Below are 16439 nucleotides of genomic sequence, written 5' to 3'. Positions count from 1 at the left end.
GACCTTCGATAGAAGATAGCACAATAATAAGAAGAATCAAAATAAAGATACAAATATAGCAGAAATTCATGAACATTTTTTGGGTTTTCAGTCTGTAGAAGATACTACTTGGCAAGGACTATTTCAATTTATAAACAAATATTTAATATTATTGAATATTAACATTTCGGATTTACACGGCCAAGCTTATGATAACGGTTCAAATATGCGAGGCAAACATAATGGACTGCAGAAAAAAATCCTTGACATAAATTCAAGGACTTTTTTGTCCCGTGTGCTGCTCATTCATTAAATTTGGTAGTTAATGATGCAGCTAAGATATCCTGTGAAACTGCAATTTTTTTGGGGGTAATACAGGAATTATATAATTATTTTTCAATATCTGTGAAGCGTTGGGCTATATTTAAAAAAAAAAAAAAAAAAAAAAACATATTCGTGTTTTAAATTTGAAACCACTTTCTGATACTAGATGGGAAAGTAGAGTAGAAGCAATAAAGCCACTTAAAAATAATATCAAGGAAATTTACCAGGCTCTTTTTGATATTACGGAAGATGAAACTAAAGATATCGATTCTAGAGTTCAGGCAGACAACTTAATTTCAAAGATTTATTATTATTATTATTATTATTATTATTATTATTATTATTATTATTATTATTATTATTATTATTATTATTATTATTATTATTATTATTATTATTATTATTATTCCTGATACCTCCAAGGAGTCCGAAGACTCATCGTGGGAGGACATCTACAACTGTCACTACACCTAACCTCTACTACGAATCATCTCCATCAACGCCATCTACCGCCCACTTCCAACACCACCACAACTAGTAATTTTTGTCTGTAAATTTATTAGCTGAAATTTATTTGCTCTGTTCATGTTTGGTAAAATCTTAAGTCTCGTAAATGTTGCAAGCAAAATAATGCAGAATCCGACATTTGATATAGGAAAAATTACTGAAAATCTTGATTATGTTATACAAGAATGAAATACTCGCCGAACAGACCAATATTTTTAAAATATTATTAGAACTGCAAAAGAAGTAGCAAGCAATCTTAATATTGATCCTATTTTTCCAGACATTCGCAAAAGAACAAAAACAAAAATGTTTCGTTACGAAGCATCAGCTGAGACAACGCATGATCCTAAACAAAATTTTAAAATAAAATTTTTCTTCGCGATTTTAGACACGACAGTAACTTCATCACGGAAAGATTCATACCCTTAAAACAACATAGCGAGGACTTTAAAGTTATAAGAGACATTAGCAAATTAAAAGATTGGAGCGATGAAGATTTAATGAAACATTGTAAAGATTTGCATTTAAAACTGAGCGACAATCAAGATTCCGACAATAGCAATATTGATGGTATGACTTTATTTGAGGAATTAAAAACTTTGCAATGTGTTTTTAAAAAAGAGTCGGCTCCTCAGGATGTTTTAAATTATATATACGAAAATAAATTAACCGATACGTTTCCAAATACTGCGATTGTGATGCGTATTTATTTAACATTACCAATATCCTTAGCATCAGGGGAAAGATGTTTTTCAAAACATCTTTCAAAACTAATAAAAAATTATTTGCGGTCAACAATGTCTGGAGAGCGTCTAAAGGATTTATCAATTATATCAATGAGGATGAGGAATGGAAAAGCGGTGGGCCCCGACAGAATTCCAGTGGAGGCATGGAAGGCACTGGGGGAAGAGGGAATTGACCTGCTGTGGGACCTGTTCATGAAAGTTTGCCAACAGGAAAATATACCCGAGGAATGGAGGGAGAGTACTCTTGTTCCCATCTACAAGGGTAAAGGGGATGCACAAGACTGTAAAAATTACAGAGGAATAAAGTTGATGTCCCACACAATGAAGATCCTAGAAAGGGTTCTTGATGGTAGATTGAGGGATGAGGTGGAGATTGCAAAGGAACAATTTGGCTTCATGCCTGGTAGATCAACAACAGATGCTATCTTTGGGTTACGACAGATGATGGAAAAATATCGAGAGAAACAAAGGGAGCTGCATCTGGTATTTATTGATCTGGAGAAAGCATACGATAGAGTGCCAAGGCAAGAAGTCTGGAGGTGTCTGAGAGAGAAGAAGTTGCCGGAGAAATATGTCAGGTTGGTGCAGGAAATGTACAGAAATGTGAAGACAAGTGTTCGGACCTGTTTGGGACAGACAGAAAGTTTTCAAGTAACAGTTGGCTTGCATCAAGGGTCAGCATTAAGTCCGTTTCTGTTTAATATTGTGATGGAGGTGGTAACAGAGGAGGTGAGAGAAGATGCACCTTGGACAATGTTGTATGCAGATGACATCTTGCTGTGTGTAGATTCAAGAGAAGAAGCGGAAACTAAACTGGAAAGATGGAGAAAAGTAGTGGAAGAGAGAGGTATGAGACTGAGCAGAAGTAAGACAGAGTATATGTGTTGCGCAGTGGGCGGTGGCCAGGAGACAGACCTGGAGCTGGAAGGAAATGTCATCAGGAAGGTGAGAGACTTTAGATACTTAGGTTCGACAGTGGAAGAAGATGGAGGAGGTGAGAAGGAAGTGGGATGCAGGATACAAGCAGGTTGGAGGAACTGGAGGGAGATGGCTGGAGTGTTATGCGATAAGAGGGTGCCGATCAATCTGAAAGGCAAAATTTATAGGACAGTAGTGAGGCCAGCTATGACATATGCTATAGAAACTGTGGCCCTGAGGAAAAATAACATTAGCAGGATGGAAGTAGCAGAGATGAGAATGCTTAGGTGGATGTGCGGTGTGACCAGAAAGGATCATCTGAGAAATGACTATGTCAGGGGAACAGTGAAAGTTACGAACTTAGGAGCGAAAATACAGGAGGCAAGGTTGAGATGGTTTGGTCATGTGATGAGGAGGGAGGACGAATATGTGGGAAGAAGGGTCATGCAGATGGATGTGCAAGGAAGGCGGAAGCGTGGGCTGCCAAAGAAGAGATGGAGGGAGCTGGTAGAAGAGGACTTGAAGATGAAGAACTTGGATGTGGTGACAGCCCAAGACAGGAATGTGTGGAGGAGACTCATAACAAACAGTGACCCCACTTAAGTGGGAGAAGCTGCAGAAGAAGAAGAAGAAGAAGATCAATCGAAAATAATATTATGGATTCATTAGACATTAAAGATATTATTAAAAATTTTGTGGCGGCTAAAGCAAGACGGATAAATATGTAAAATAAATATACATTTATACTGATTATATAGTTAAAAGCATATCTCCAAATTATCTTTGTTATGTAATATTTCTTTTTATATTAAAATATAAAAGTAATTTCTGTTTATATATATTCTGTTGTATTTATATATTAAGGAATAAACATTTTTGAAAATGTTTATTGTTAAAAATTCCTTATTAATGAATTTCAGTGATTACAATGTTCTACTACTGTTAAATAAAATTTATTTTTATATATGCATAAAAATTGTTTTGTACTTATAACAAAATAAAATTATTCGCAAAAATTTTTCATGGAAACTTATTTTATGGGGGCGCTGAAAAACGTTTTGCACAAGGGCGCCACCTACCCACGACGCGGCACTGGTTATAGTAATTTAAACTATATTAATATTCATATGTCCGCGCGGTTAACCTAGTGGCTTTGCGCTTCGCAACCATATGCCTGGGGAAGGAGTGTCCTGGGTTCGATTCCATCGCCGACGTCAGGAGCTTAAGGATCTTCCTCAGCCATAGCCAAGTTAGCCGGTCTTGGGCGTGGACAGCAGGGTTTTTTCCCTAGTTTATCTGGGGGTTTTCATCCCGCAAACAGGCGAACCGGCCCCGTGAACACACGGATCTATAGCCATAAATACTTAACCCCCATGAGGGGGCTCAACTCGCTCCAATAAGGACGGGGAAGAAAAGGGAAGAAACTCCATATGAATAAATAAAAAAATATTCATATATATATATATGAATATTTTTTTTTCATATTGGGGGCGATATGATATATATATATATATAAATATATCATATCAGGGGCGTATGTTCCGGGTGTGCGGGCCTGGATGTGCAGTTACAAATATGGACACTTTTGAGCTCTTTGAACAGACGTAAAGATCGTGCAGAAGGTCAAACTCTTAGCATACTATTGGTTTGAAACCACCCAGAAGGTGAGATAGGATGTGTACTGAGACAATAGCACCCAGAAATCAGTGGCTTGGATTGGCTATTATGTCAACCAATCGAATTAAACGCTGTCATTTGTGATGAGTTCCTGTTTTTGTTTTCTGAGTTTCATCTCTACGAATGTCCCGTTTTCTGCCAGAGGTTTTGCTGATTGCATGATTATAGTTGAAGGAGCTTGGAACTTGTGTATAAATAAGTAAGTAAAACTAGTTATTTCAGCCTTTCTTTAGTTTAATCCGGAAAAATAATAATTTTCCAAGTGAATAATTTTTAGATTTCTGTTCGTATTATGACTGTATTTAAAAATCTTATCAAAATTCAAATTATCCGTCTCTCAGTCTAGTATTTGTCAATGATAATCTAATCTCACCACGAATCGTAAACCCTTTGTGCTTCTCACATAAACGAAGCATAGATATTGTTTATTTGACCTTTATCCTTTAAACCATACACATTAGATGGCACATATTCCATCTCTCTCTCTCTCTCTCTCTCTCTCTCTCTCTCTCTCTCTCTCTCTCTCTCTCTCTCTCTCTCTCTCTCTCTCTCTCTCTCTCTCTCTCTCTCTCTCTCTCTCTCTCTCTGTCTCTCTTCATTGGCAAAGAAATGGGTTTTACTTAAATATGAGTAGGGTGGCCCATAAGTCACGAATGGGTTTAAATATTTAATAACTTATTTATTTATTTTTATTTTTATTCTTTTTTTTGTTGTAATGAAATACAGAACCATGAAAACCCACATCACATCACATAAATGCCTTTCATTTTCGACTTCACGAAGATAGGCCCTTTCTACGGCACATTCCATTGACAACTGCTAATGTTTCTAACTGCAACACCCCAATTTCTGCAAGAATGTTCTCTTTCAGTTGTTGGATTGTCTGGGCTTGTTCACATACACCTTTTCCTTCAAGTAACCGCATAGGAAGAAGTCGGGAGCCGTCTGATATTGAGAACTCTGAAATCAAATGCTGCTTTCCAAAACCAAATTGCACGATTTTGGACAGTTGTTGGGTTGTGAACTTTTCCATGAATAATTCCCGAAATGTTCCTTGAAATACCTGAAAAAAATAAAATGAAGATATTAATAATCAAAAATATTATTAACATATTAAACTCCTTTGTGACTTATGGGCTACCCTGTATCCATGCCTTTGATGTGTAATAAAATAGCAGAAAATATGTGGGTCAAATTCCTTCTTAAAAACTTAAAATATATTTAAATGTCTTTTAATTTACATAGTGAAATATCTTTGATTTTGACTTCAAATTAATACCAGTATTACTGTTTATTGTTTTCTAGCATTGTCAACTTCAGCTTTTACTCCCTATCGCAAGGATCTTCTTCTACCCAGCAGAGCAAAGTATGTTCAAACTTCACCTCAACCCGCCTTTCCTGCATGGATTCCATCGTATCCACATATCCTGACTAAAATAAAACAAAATGTTAGTTCTACGCATGCCGTTTCAAAGTGCACACTTTGTTCCTTAGAGCCCTACTGGACATCACATCCGAAGTTCAACTAGAGACAGTAAAATATAATTGTCAATAAGCGAATACGTCAAATTACTGATCCAGTAATAAAGGAAATCAAAGAATATCACTATAAATGCATCTGACATGAAAACTGCTACCTATACTCTCATCAACACATTTATCAGATGACAGGTTTATTAATAGCTTAATTTTCTTATTCTGTTTGTCTTAATATAGAAGGCAGTTAACAAATGTCCTTTTATGTTTTGTGTTACTTTTGTGAAAACATTCAAATTAATTCTTCTTTCAGCTCAGATAAGAAAATTCTTGCCATCTAGATATACGTTGTAAGGAATTTCATATGCGCAAATAATGATGTAGCTCGAATTATTTTTCTCTAACCTATATTGCTGCAAAGAGCGTGAACGATTATTTTGAAATAATTTCTTGATAATTTCACATTAAAATGTGCAGCTTTTATAATACCGATGGTTTCGTTATTACCGTGAATGTCTTGTGGAAAAGGAACACTGAAAAAAGTCGCGATTACTTCCATAATACAAAGTGGAAATATATTGATGTTAACGATATTAATATTTACGCTTTGTATTGTGGAAATAATCCCTACCGAAAAGCAATCCCAACAGATAGGACAAAAAAAAATAAAAAAAAAAATAAAAAATAAAAAAATAATAATAATAAATGTCTGTTGTTTGCAATGCATAACAAAACTACCATGCATTGAATTCAACCGAACCTAGAAAAGACGTAATGTAGAAACAGTGTCTATGCCAAAAACGACTGAAGAGAATCAGTGAGAGGGAATATCATCTGCTAAGCAAACAGATGATATCTCCTGGATAAAACGAAGCATTTTGAGTGAGGTTTTTGATTCTCCATTCGAGATGTGAGAACAATGTTCTAAGTTAATAAGCGGATTTGGGATTTATAAAGTGTTAAGAAATGAGCAAAGGACAAGTATGTTTAGGATGAACAAGACCACAAGCCTTTTGGAGGCCGAAGAGGATATGGACGTCGTGTATTATGCAATAGTTAATTAACCATTGTCGCGCCACTGATGATGGCTCTTGTAATATTCAGGCCTAATATATGGCCTAAAATAAATACTGTTCCTTTTATTTTCGTTATCATCAACCATACCTGATTCATGCTTGTGATGCATAATACGCATCCTTTGTCTACAACAACTAATTTCACCCGCTCTCCGTCTCCCTATCCAGCCATCTTTATGTCTTTTTTGCCATTCTTGCCACATTAGCTTAAGCCTTCCTCTCTTGTGTTTTCTTCCAGAATCCACTTCAGAACTAACGTTGGAATTTCTCCTGACTCCATTCTCAGTATTCGAAAGATTTCTGTCTCCGTATTCCATTTATTTCACCGACAACTCTTTGTTTCCCCAGTTCCTGCTTATATAACTCATCGTTTGTTATACGTTGAAGTAAAATATTTTTAATATTTATGCAAACACTTTGATGGAAATCTCTAAAATTTGATTCCTGTTTCTTTGTCATTTCCCGTCTCTATGATCTCTAGAATAGCAAGTCTTCAACGTTGCTAATGAAAAGCATTATTTTGATTTTTATGATATTTGGATGATTTTCATATGTTGTTAAATTTTCTGAAAGCAGTATTTGCTTTGGATATCCTGTGTGCTATATTCTCAGTTAGCACAACAGCAACATTAGCTAAGAGATAAATAAAATTCTTCACTTCTTCCTACATTGTATGTTCATCAATTTCTTTCTGGCATGTGGTGCTCAGTATAAAAGATTACGTTTTATTCATATTTATTTTAAGCCCAACTTCTTCAGCTCTTTTATACGAATGTTTTGGCGATATTAAAATTGTCAGTTGCATTGGTAGATCTTTCAAGTGGAAGATAAGATAGATCCGGACATCATGATACTTCACATGAAAACAACAAAAATATAGATAATCAACAATTCAGCTTTGAAGTTTAAAATATATAAGCTCTCCATTGTACGCACCTAACCATATACATGTATTCTAAGACAATGTTCTTTATTCATAAACCCGTTCTCAAAATTTGATTAATTCTTCATTCATCATTATCATCAACCATAACTATTCCAACATAATCTCTCATGTCTGAGCAGATCCAAGCTTCAAATTTCTTTCTATCCTACTATATTCTTTTCATGAACACTAATCCAGTTCACTTTTTCTTTTCTTTCTCTCTTTCTTTCTTTCTTTTTTTTTTTTTTTAATAAATCTCCTTTTATTTTGCCTCGCCGCTTTTCATAAGCTCCTTTTGCTTTTTTCCTTTCAATTTTCATTCCATGCATATCCTTTGCGTTCTTTCTAAATTCATTTTTATTATGTGAGGGTGGCCTGAAACGTTCTCGGCCTAACAATGAAAACACGAATTTATAATTTCAAAATTATTTTTATTTTTCAACATAATCTCCCTTAAGACTAATACATTTATTCCAGCGATGCTCCAGCGCCATTGTCCCGTCCCTGTAGTAGTTCTCAGCAGGTGCGGCCCGTACATAAGCACTGCGACACCGCAGCACTCCCAAGGAAAAAATGAAAAAAATTAAAATTTGTTTGTGTTTATAAATAATAACAATGCTTACAGCATTATATAAATGCAATACAACATGTTAAAGGTTACAGCTTATGTTTTGACATTGATTGAATAGTTAATAATTGGAATTGTTCGATTAATGCTTTAGATTACGAAACAAATGCACTGCGATCTAACGCCGATAATTTGCGCTTGTCATTGCACGTTACGCCATTCCTAACTGTAACTGTTCAAACGACAGTGTATTTTTAGTATGCTTACGCTCCTTATTTCTGGGAGTTATGAAACGTTTATTATTGGTGCCTGTGCGTGGTGAACTTTTTTTTTTTTTAAAATCTTATTTTATTTTGTTAAAATAACATATAATTAGTTATTATAGATACAAGGCTGAATTATGACGAGTGTCACTGTTGAAAATATGAAAAGAATAATATATTTCAATTATCGTTACAAGAAACAAATTCACTGCGATCCGATGCCGATATTCGTTTGTCATGTTGCACGTTAAGTCTTAGATACACTGCCGCTTGGGCAGTGCATCTTATGCCTGAGCTCATTATTTCTGTGAAATATGAAACGTGTATTATTGGCGCGTGTGTTCGTGGTGAACTATTTTTTTTTTTTTTTGTAAATCTTATTTTATTTTGTTAAAATAACATATAATTATTTATTTATTATAGATACAAGGCTGAATTATGACGAGTGTCACTGTTGAAAATATGAAAATATATTTTTTTCAATTATCGTTACACAAAACAAATGCACTGCGATCTAACGCCGATATACGTTTGCACTTGTCATTGCTATGAAACTTTTATTATTGGTGTTTTTTCGTGGTGAGGATGAAATATTTTTAATAAAGCAATTTTTAATATGTAAATTTATTTATTAATAAATCCGTTTCTTATTATTATTCTGCAGCTTCCCCCACTTAAGTGGGGTCACTGTTGATGATGAGTATCCTCCACATCCTCCTAATCCTATCCTCCGTAACTTTCACTGTTCCCATCACATAGTCATCTCAGACGATCTTTTCTGGTCACACCGCACATCCCATCCACCTAAGCATTCTCATCTCTGCTACTTCCATCCTGCTGATGTTATTTTCTCTCAAGGCCTCAGTTTCTATAGCATACGTCATAGCTGGCCTCAATACTGTTCTATAAATTTTGCCTTTCAGATTGATTGGCACCCTCTTATCGCATAACACTCCAGCCATCTCCCTCCAGTTCCTCCAACCTGCTTGTATCCTGCATCCCGCTTCCTTCTCAGCTCCTCCATCTTCTTCTTCCACTGTTGAACCTAAGTATCTAAAGACCCTCACCTTCCTGATGACATTTCCTTCCAGCTCCAGATCTGTCTCCTGGCCGCCGCAAACTGTGCAACACATATACTCTGTCTTACTTCTGCTCAGTCTCATACCTCTCTCTTCCAGTACTTTTCTCCATCTTTCCAGTTTAGTTCCCGCTTCTTCTCTTGAATTTGCACACAGCAAGATGTCATCTACATACAACATTGTCTAAGGCGCATCTTCTCTCACCTCCTCCGTCACCACCTCCATCACAATGTTAAACAGAAACGGACTTAATGCTGACCCTTGCTGCAAGCCAACTGTTACTTGAAAACTTTCTGTCTGTCCCAGTCAGCTCCGAACTCTTGTATTCACATTTCTGTACATCTCCTGCACTAACCTGACATATTTCTCTGGAACCTTCTTCTCTCTCAGACACCTCCAGACGTCTTGCCTTGGCACTGTATCGTGCGCTTTCTCCAGATCAATAAACACCAGATGTAGCTCTTGTTTCTCTCGAAACTTTTCTATCATCTGCCGTAACCCAAAGATAGCATCTGTCGTTGATCGACAGGCATGAAGCCAAATTGCTCCTTTGTAGTCTCCAGCTCCTTCGTCAATCTTCCATCAAGAACCCTTTCTAGGATTTTCATGGTGTGGGACATCAACTTTATTCCTCTGTAATTTTTACAGTCTTGTTCATCCCCTTTACCCTTGTAGATGGGAACAAGAGTACTCTCCCTCCATTCCTCGGGTATATTTTCCTGTTGGCAAACTTTCCTGAACAGGTCCCACAGCAGGTTAATTCCCTCTTCCCCCAGTGCCTTCCATGTTTCCACTGAAATCCTGTCGGGGTCCACCGATTTTCCATTCCTCATCCTCTTCATGGCCTCTGTCACTTCCTCTCTATTGATGTTCTGCACCATCCCCTCAGAAGGCTGCCCATCTTCTCTGTGAGTCCTTGCATTTTCCTCATTCAAAAGTCCCTCAAAGTATATTCTCCATCTGTTTCTTATGTCCACATCCCTCAATAATACTCTTCCTTCAGTGTCTTTGATCTGCCTCACATGTAAGATGTCCTTTGCTTCTTTATTTCTACATTTCGCTAATGTGGTAAATTTTTCTCTGTCCTTCCTTTGTTTCTAATTGATCATACAGATCTTGATATGCCATGACCTGTGCCACAACTGTCTTGGCTTCTTGCTTTCTATCTCTGTACACCTCTCTGTCCTCTTCCACTCTTTACTCGTCCCACTTCTGCTTTGCCTTCCTCTTAGCTGTCACTGCCACTTGTACATTATCATTCCACCACCAACCCTCCATCTGCTCTCTAATCTTTCCAGATGTCACACCAAGCACCTCGATTGCACGGCTCAGGATTACTTTTGAATTATGTTTCCACCAATCTTGTACACTTTCCAGTCCATCCGAAATCCTCTCTAACACACTCTCTCTCTCCCTAAAACGATTCCACACACTCTCTTCTTTTAATCGAAACCACTTAATTGTCTTCATCCCATAACTTCCAGAGGTTCTTATCTTCGATCTCATTTTAAAGTCTGCGCACAGCAGTCGGTGTGGCTGTGCCACTTGATCTATTTGAATTACTTTAAAATATGTCACAACCTTAAGATGTTTTCTTCTAGTCAAAATATAGTCATTTTGTGAACTGTTGTTACCATTCCTAAATGTTATCAAATGTTCTTCCCTCTTGTAGAAAAACGAGTTCACAATTGCCTGATCAAACGCTACTGCAAAGTCCACAACCCTCTCTGCTTCCTGGTTCATCATTCCCACTCTGTGGCCACCATGCACCCTTTCACAGTCTCTATTCTGTCTCCCTGTGTGTCCGTTCAAGTCTCCTCCAACAATCACCATCTCGTTTTCTTCCAGTTCCCTCATTTCTTCATCTAACACGTTCCAGAACTCATCTTTCTCCTCTGCTGCTGCCAACTTGTGGGGCATATACAAATAATACGACCACCCGCTCTTCTTCAAGACCCAATTTCATTCGCATGATCCTGTCGTTCCTTCTACCCACTTCCAGTACTTCGCCCTTCATTCTGCCACGCACCACAATTCCTACACCATTTCTTCCCTCCTTATTCGCTCCAGAGTAGAACAATTTATATCCATCTCCCAGTTCCTTTGCCTTTCCCCCTTCCACCTTGTCTCCTGCACACATAAAATGTCCAACTTCCCCTTCCTCATCATGTCTGCCACCTCTCTTCCCCTTCTAGTCATGCTTCCAAGATTCAGTTCCCACTCGCAACATCCTCTCCACCTGCTGGGCTCGCTTATTTAACCGCACCTGCCCTTGATGCGGTAGCCCTCTTCCACTTCTCGCAGCTGTAGGGCGATGTGGCTGCGCGTCGCTTAAGGGGTACGCCCCAGCCCTTATATTATTTTCCCTTTGACTCATATCATAGCTAGAGCTGGCAGTGAAGTTTTACGAGCGGATGCCCTTCCTGACATCAACCATCGCCATTCCTAAGCACATATTGAGGCTAGCTTGCCTCCTTCGGTGGTTGCATAAACGAAATGACTTAGTAAGACACAAAAGATTCACCCCTAGCCCTCGAATACTCTAATAGCATCAGGGAGAAGGAGCAAGGAGAGGAGAAAGAAGCAAAGAAAGACGGGGAGGGACCAGTTTATAGAATAATATACAGATGTATATTACATGAAGTAAGGCACGGTCCAGCATCTGGTACTCCGGGTTTGCCATGCCCGTGCTCACTAAAGTGAGCCCTTAAGGTTTTTAATAAATTCGTTACTGATTAGGAAATTTTTTTTATTTTTATTATTTTTTTTTATATATAGATGCAGCTTCCTCACTTAAAATTTTCACCAGCTGCCATTGGTTCTCAGTAAGATCTGCAATATAATACAGCTGCAATCACTTCTTGATTCGAATAAAAACGCTGACCAGCGAGGAAGAGTTTTTGTTTTGGGAAGAGATAGAAGTCAGAGGGAGCCAAATCTGGTGGATGTCCCAACAATTCACAGTGCAGATCCCTTAATTTTCCCGTTGCCAAAACACCTTTGTGGGCAGGTGCATTATCTTCATTAAAGATGATTTTTTTCTTTTGCAAACCGGGTCTTTTCTCGCGAATTTTTTCGTGTAGTCTGGTTAAAAGATCGGAATAATATTCCACGGTTATTGTTTTACCCTTCTCAAGATAATTAATAAACAAAATTCCTTTAGCATCCCAAAACACCGATGCCATGACCTTTCCTGCTGATGGAAATGAATTTCTCTTCTTTGGCACTGAATAACCGGCTTCTGTCCATGTTTTGACTGCTGTTTGGATTCTGGTGAGTAATGGTGAATCCATGTCTCATCCGTAGTAATAAATCGACACACAAAATCATTATTCTTGTTAAAATTCTCCAAGCAATGTTCAGAGATTTTCATGAGAGCGCGTTTTTTGATCTCCCTTGAGCAAGCGCGGCACCCATCATTCGCAAAGCTTTTTCATATGCAATTCTTCATGCAAAATATATATTACATTCTTTTGAAATACTGTACCTATAATCTCAGCAATTTCACACATTTTGACTCACCCGTCATCCAATACCATATCGTGCACTTGATAATTGATTTATGGTGTTGTCACACTTTTTGGGATTCCTTCACGTGGATCATCTTCAAGACTGATACGGCCACATTTAGACTCGGCAGCCCATTTCTTAATTGCCGGAAATAAAGGAAAAGAGTGCCCATAAACTTTTATGAACTTCGAATGAATTTCTTTTGGCGTTAAACCTTCTTTTACAAAGAATTTTATAACCGCACGTTACTCAATTTTATGAATTTCAAGGGATGCAGGTAACACTTTTGCTTCGGACAGCTGTTTAAAACAAACTACTTGATAGAATGATTTGCAATTTCACATGGATGCTTATGACAGATGTACGAACTTAGAGAAAAAAAATCTTGTCGATAGTGTTGCCATCTATGGTCGAGACCGAGAACTTTTCCGACAACCCCTCGTATATCGAAACTACTTAAATCGGAAGTTTACAAGCATTTCTTCCACAATTTCTAAAATATTTTAGAAAAAAAATTTCGGAAACATTCCTAACGTGCATATTTTTATTTTCTCTTTCCTTGTTTTTTTTTTTTCCAACATTGATCTCTCCTAAAAGTTTATTATCTATTGCTTGTTCTACTTATGTCTCTTTCTTTGTTAGGCTCAATATTTTATAGCCCATTTGGAAGAATAATGGGACATTACCCCACTGGAAAAGACTTGAATTCGATCCGAGTTAGAGGCATCTTTAAATGAGCTTTTTCAATTGAAGGCGAGTTAGCCGATCGCATACAGGGAAAGTAGAGTTTTTTTTTTTTTCAATCTGCATACAGGCAAATCGGCCATGAGGAAACATGAAGTTTACATACAGATATATTGTTGTTGATGGTAGTAGTCAGTAGATGATGTTGTGTATTGATGGTAGTAGGCGGTAGATAATGGTGTGCATTGATGGTAGTAGTATATAGAGGATTATGCAGAGGGGACGGCCAGTTGAGTAAGGTTGAGTAGATTACCCTCCCGCTATGAGTCCTTGGACTCCTTGAAGTTGTCACGTTATAATAATAATAATAATATCGAAATACTGTTGTTGGTGGTTGGTGATAATAGAAAGTAGATGGCGTTGTGTGTTAATAGTAGTAGTATATAAAGGATTAAGCAGGGAAGACGGTGTGTTGCGTAAGGTGGATTAGAGTGCCCTCCCGTTATGAGTCCTTGTGCTACTTGGCAGTGCCACATTATAATAATGATAATCTCTTCTATGTAAAGCAAAAGGGCGAAAAGTGACTTCATAATCAAATGACTTTTAATAAAGCAGTGCGGTCTCACTTCAATGGACCCTCACTGAATTAACAGCCTTCTCTGTCACTGATTAACAGCCATCACTAGTAAGTAACTTCAAAATATCTGAAGTTTTCACCACGCTTTTTAATTTTAACACCGTTAACTTGTTAATTTTCTCTACGATTCAAAACCATACGGTCACTCTTCTTGCAGTTAATATCTAACCCATAGTTTTGTATCTTTATTCGATTTGTACAGTTTCTTCTGTAGCTCTTCTAAATGAGCACAAATCACATTACCCTCAAACATAGTTGTTTCAATGTTGTTAAACCTATCTAGGACACCTTTCAATGAACGCAACAAAATAAACAGGATACAGTTCATTATTAAGTGTAAACTATTCCTAATTATCAAATTCAGTAACTTTTCTAATAACTTTCTTTTTCCAAATTTTCTCCGACTTTTATTTTTCTGATATAATTAAATGATCCCCCTTTTTTTTTTTTTTTTTCAATCCAGAAAAGAAATAAATAGGTGTTTTTCCAAATTCCCATTGTCTCTCCATCACTTCCCAGATAGCAATAATCGCATCCACAGTTATTTCCTTTTCTAAATCCAAACTTCTCTTTTCTATGACCTTCCACTATTTTATTCTTTGTTTTTGTTGCGATTATTATTATTCCTGATACCTCCAAGGAGTCCAAAGACTCATAATTCGTTGAACGGTGATCATTTCAACATTCAAATCATTGATCCCAAGGAATTTTCCATTATTCATCTTCCGAAATGCTTCTTCAACGTTTGCCAGACCTATTTGCATACCGTTTCTGTCTCATCTCTATGTTCATTCAAAATTATTTCTCTCTGGCATTCATCTTTCTTTAACAGATCTCTGTCCGCGCGTTTAGCCTAGTGGCTGTGCGCTTCGCAACTATATGCCTAGGGGAGGAGTATCCTAGGTTCGATTCCCGTCGGTGACGTAAGGAGCTGAAGGATCTTCCTCAGCTATAGCCAAGTTAGCCGGTCTTGGGCGCAGGCAGTAGGGTTTTTTTCCGCCAGTTTATCTGGCGTTTTTCATCCTGCAAACCGGCCCCGTGAACACACACGGATCTACAGCCATAAATACTTAACCCCTCCATGAGAGGGACTCAACTCGCCCCAATAGGGACGGGGGAGAAAAAGGGAGGAAACTCCATAGGAATAAATAAATAAATAAACAGATCTCTAAAATAATTCAAAATTAAGTGGTTGTTGAATACCACATTATTTCTTAGCCGAATAAGCAATTCAATGATACATTATTTCAGTAACTCTAAAATAATGTTCCCATATTATCGTAATCACAAGATTTCCATCTCGGTTAATTAAAAATCTTCTTTCAAAGATACATTCTTCACTAATTCATACAGCATTCTCTTGATCCTATTAATATCTTTCTGTAAATTATATGTACATGCATCCAGCTTTTTTTTTATATATATTTCCTCTTTAATTATTATGAATATAATATATTTATTATTATTACTATTCGTTATGAATAATGATTCTATCATCATTGGATTTAATCTTCATGAACTCTAAAATGCTTAATTTTCTAGCTTAACTGCATGTTTAACTATCTCAATCTAGATTTTTTTTTCATCTACTACATACACCACTTCAGCTGTTTCTATAATTAAATCCTGAATTTTTGCATTTCTAAATACATTAATTATAACTAACTTATGCGTTTTGGACCTGCTCTGTGAATAAAATTCTTATATTATCTCAGTCTGTTTCAATATATGAGGGGGGGGGGTCTAAAAATCTCCAGTAGACACGTTGAACAAAAATGATATTCAAGCAACTGACATAACCAAAAGAAAAAATATACTACAATACACTAGTAGCACAGTTATGAAGGTAACTTATATTCTTATATCCTCATACGTTCTTTCTTGTGATTACATCAGTTGCTTTTATTTTATTTTTGTTCTAGGTGTTTACAGAAACTTTTCAGATATCTCATTAGCGTAGCTCAGCAGAAGCAACGCTTGCATCCTTCGCGCTAGGCTGCCGGAAGATAGACTTAAGTTCAAGTATAGTTCGCCAGGAGGACTTTTTCCTAATCCTCTCTTCACCGGTTC

Source organism: Typopeltis vanoorti, chromosome 8 (genome assembly GCF_054136105.1).
Source record: "Typopeltis vanoorti isolate ZY-2024b chromosome 8, IOZ_Tvanoo_1.0, whole genome shotgun sequence".
Taxonomy (NCBI): Eukaryota; Metazoa; Arthropoda; class Arachnida; order Uropygi; family Thelyphonidae; genus Typopeltis; species Typopeltis vanoorti.
This window is presented reverse-complemented; position numbering follows the sequence as displayed.